This window comes from Toxorhynchites rutilus, chromosome 3 (assembly GCF_029784135.1).
Source record: "Toxorhynchites rutilus septentrionalis strain SRP chromosome 3, ASM2978413v1, whole genome shotgun sequence".
Lineage (NCBI taxonomy): Eukaryota > Metazoa > Arthropoda > Insecta > Diptera > Culicidae > Toxorhynchites > Toxorhynchites rutilus.
Window position 1 is genome coordinate 160,963,799 of NC_073746.1, and position 4,579 is coordinate 160,968,377.

General features: G+C 38.9%; 1 long non-coding RNA gene across 1 annotated transcript; it reads left to right on the top strand.

Annotated features, from left to right (window-relative positions):
• Positions 1–3,250: 3,250 nt before the first annotated feature.
• LOC129776257 (uncharacterized) lies at positions 3,251–4,016 on the top strand. The gene is made up of 4 exons (XR_008743070.1): positions 3,251–3,298; positions 3,355–3,401; positions 3,646–3,703; positions 3,889–4,016. It is a non-coding gene; the product is annotated as an uncharacterized LOC129776257 (long non-coding RNA).
• The last annotated feature ends 563 nt before the right edge of the window (positions 4,017–4,579 follow it).

A 4,579-nucleotide genomic window follows, 5' to 3' on the forward strand; every position in this document is an offset into this window, starting at 1 on the left:
TATTCAGTTGATAAGCAAAAAATTGTGTAAATCCACAAAATCTTTGAAAAAACAGAAAACAATTGATTTTTTATTTCTTCCCGGTATTGTTGTCTAATACACCTACACACCAAGATAAAAATAAGTACGTAAAATATTCTTATACCTAAAGGTTGTAGCTTTAAAATGATTTCCATTGAGTCTAGTGTGTCCACTACCAGTTAGCTCACTGTAGAGCCTTTTGGTGTGGAGGAGAGTGAAGGGTTTAGTAGAAAAAAAATAACTGGTACTGATTAGAATATCATAATTTTAATTTAGTCTGCTTCAAATTGAAATCAGGAAGTGGGATCCATTTAGTTCGGTACGCTTTCCAAGAGAAAGACACTCAGGTAAATGAGATCGATGTTATAACTTCTCATTGTAAGATTTAAATACTACATAATCTAAACTCGCCCAACATCATTCACACATCATTCGACTAATTCAATGCCATTTTTAATAAGGGTGCTAGATGACTTTCCGGACAAGTAAATGACGCGTTAGCTAGAACGTCTCCACAATTAATCATTTCCCTCATCGTGTGATAAATTGTGCTCATCTGTATTTTCCAACGAAAAATTCTCACGAGTCCGTGTCGTGCACTTGCAGCATCGTATATGATAAATAGTTTGACAAATTATTTCCGACTGTAGTCACAAGTGTTGCTACAAACGAATGCTGACGTGCGAATTGTGTCCCCAAGGGCAGCACAGAAATGCCTTCCCATCAACGCACAATCTCTTTTCAATCTCGCAACGCTGCGCGAAAGACAATTTCAGCAATTCATTATCTGGCTTTAACAATCGCCAGGACCCGCCACCATGCTCCGACACGCCGAGAGGGACCATAACATGCGACAGCCTCTTTGCTTTCACTCTTCGGGGGTGGCATGTGACCGAATGAAAAATTAAACAGGATCACTGCTTTGTCTCTCACGTTGCGGCACCTTTGCTTTCGTGCCATGAGCTGGTCCACATTTTCCACTTTCCCGTTTTGGGTATTTCCGAAGACAGGTAAATGTCACAGAGCTACTCACGTTCTGTGGAAGGTAATGATAAAAAATGCTGCCAGGGAAAAAAAATCGTTACGTTTTTGTGGCACTGTGCCCGAAAAAATATTACACTTTCAAACGCGGAGACATTGCCTTCGCTTTGTGCGACCTGTCGCGTATTCGGCTACTTGTCTAAGTTCGCTTCTTTTTTAAGTGCTTATGAGTGGGTGGAGGCACAAGCAAAGAAAAACCAGCGAAATGTGGAGGACTGCTTTCAGTCAACGTGAATTTTTCATTTTCGATATCCCCGGTGATGGCCTGTTTCTGTTTTATGGAATGCGATGCGAAATTTTATGACGGAAATTTAGGGCACGTGCGACTCATGACAATCGGCTAAATATCAATTTCAATATTAGTTCTCCCTGGGATTGAGGACGTAGAGGTGAATATCCTTATCGTTTGGGTGTGATTGAATTTTTTTACGAAAAAATACAATCAGCTTGTGACACATAAAAAAATTGGGAGGATGATACTGATTTGTACAAAGTTTGAAACGTGATTAGAATGGTTTTGAAGGTTTCGAAAGTGGTATACGGTACGCATTACATACCGACTGTTGGAATGATTAGGGCCATTTTGGGAAATTCCACATAGACCATTTAATTGCAATTGAGAGCAACATTTAATTAAAACAGTCTTCCCGAAAAATATCAATTTCCTTTTCTGTACCCGTTTCAAGAACTTGTTGAAACAAATCTCTGTCCTTCGCCTAATTGAGGCTATCTATATTAACGCCATGTCTGGGTTGGCCCTAAATCAAAACAAATCAACGCCTTTCTTGTTAGGCCTCAGACCAAAACTAGATTCAAATAACAGTGCTATCTCTCTCTTTCTCTCGTTTTGTGATCCCGTACAAAGCATAAAGTACACTCGGTGAGGAAAATCAAACAACAGTAAACGAAGGGCAGGAAAGCGTGAAATAATTCAGTCTTCCGCTGCCCACTTCCTCTTTCCCTTCTCGGTTTTCGGCAAGCCACCAGCCATCTGCCAGTGAGCCGGATTATGCAATGCCCGGAAAAACTCGGCACCGGCTCCGAGAAACAGCCGACCAACCGACCAGCATTCAACACTGACTGACACTGTCGAGTCTTATCTCTCCCCGTACCTGACCACTATTGAACTCCGACAGAATCCAACCTCACTCCGTTGAGTAAATACAAAAGATTAAATTTAAAATTATTCTATCTGCCTTTCCGCCTGACTTTGGCCGAAGAGGTCGGTTCGGTCGGCTTGGTGAAGCTTCAATATCTCTGATTCTCCTCCCTCGATGGTTCCTTCTGTTTTCACGTGGGCACAAAAAAAAACACAGACCGATCCACTGGAAGTTGGCCAAGAAGCAAAGCTGTTCACACCAGTACACGTGATCTTTGTTTTCAAGACGTAGGCCAAAATGGCAAAGTTTAATGTCTGTGTTCCAGTGTATGCTGCCTCTTCCAGCGACCGACCATCTCCGGTGCCCTACGGGCGTGACTTCAGCAGATTATTGAACGGGGAAACTTGGCTGGCATCCGGAGCGGAATGCGGGGGAAGAAAGAATGTTTTCATTGGATAGATTGCTGGAAGAGATTCTCGAAGTGGTCTTTAGTTGGTTGTGGCAATGAGAATACTCACCAGTAGTATTAATTCCGGGGTTTGAACCACCATTTTCAGTTGGCTTTGAAAATGAGATTCAGCGTCGATAAAAATATGAGATGGATAATGATAACACATTTATTGACAGAAGCAAGAATAATCATTCTCAATCTTATAAAAGGTTATTGAGACGAATAACAAAAATATCGTTGACTAACTTTTTAGCGACTCTCAGATAGTATATTTATTAAAAAAGGATTGTTGCATGTTCATTGCAATTTAAATCGCAAATCTAAACCGCCTTTGCAGATTGATATGAGGAGTAAAACTTAAAAGCCGACTTCTTATATCTTACATCTTTTGTCTATGTCTTGGCGTTCACGCAAAAAAATGTTAATTTTTGTTTTCTTAAAAATAACCCAGATTCCTATATTTTCGAGCGGTTATAAGCACAGTGTCGACCGAGTGATGAAAAGTGCTACAAAAGTGCCGGAATTTTACCCCGCCTTGCCACCCGCAGACAGCACTGCCCTAAGCTTCTGCTATAATCACAATAAAACTACACGAATTGAGCGAATCGCTATCACAGCAGCCTTTTTTTCCTCATTGAACTGTCAAAACACAACACAACAGTTTTTGGAAAGAGAAACGATTTTTGTAAGTATTAAAAATTGCTTTTATTTTCAGTTTAAACTCAATTTAATTCTTTTCAGATTGGCTTGATCGAACTCCCGAACTGCAGAGTAGACAGATAGGACAGGTGAGTAAGTTTATTTCACTGTTCTATCAGAAAAATCTGTTGTATTGGTCGGCAGAGACATAGAGGCAGTTGAATTATTAAAATAATTGTGCCGGATAATTTTCCCGTATCCAGGGATGTGACCGGAATGAATATTTGTTATCTGATAACGAATATTTATTCCGGTAATATAATAAAAATAATATCGTTTCTATAGGCTATAATATTTTATATACATGTATACTATTTATTATTTTTATTTCAGGTTAATTTCACATTGCCTTTTATTGCTCCAGCTTCAACAGGCATCATAGTAAATACAGGTGAGTACAATGATTTATTTTTGTTGCATAGTTTTCATGTTTTTTGTTATGAACGGAATCGACCTTATAGTAAAAACGGTTCCTTGTTTCTGGTTTTTTCTAGACCAAGAAATCGTTTTTGTTATCGTTCCTATTATCTCTAACGTATAATGTGCTTTCGTATTAATCATTTTATTTATTTTCAGGTTAATCTCGCATTGCCTTCCACCGCTCCACCGACAGCAGGCATTCACATTAATATTATTATATACTACACATCCTTTTAACATGAATATATATTTAGATGTACATTATAAAACTAAGTGAATAACCGATAAGTTGATGATTGTATTTCAAGTTGCAATTGTATTTAAGTGTAAATTGCTTTTTGACGTGGGACTACGTCTAACCGGAATATATGGAGGGTAAAATGAAAACATAAACACAGAACATGCAGGAAAAAATGAAAGATTTCGAATGCTTATAGCTCGAACATTTCGTACTGGATAGGAGAGATGTTTGCATCACTTGATAGGGAATATTTCTACGCATCTATCGCAACTAACAAAATGTTGTTTTTCATTAGATAAACAATTGAATAACTGTAAAATATTAGGCGTTATCTAAACGCCCTAACTGCATCGTTTTGATTGGCCCGATTTACGGTTTCCCTAACACAGCCATCAAAACCAAGCAGCCTTGGGGAAATCGGTATTGCAAATACATGAAAGTAGGGGGACTTTTGTTCTCATCGAAAAATGTTCCCTAACACAGACTTTAAAACCAAGCAGCGAAATCGGCATTGCAAACACACGAAAGAGCCTAGAGGCGAGTGAACTGAAAAGTTTAAACCCTCTTAAAGCCAAAAAGAAGAAAAAGAACACACGAAAGTAGGGG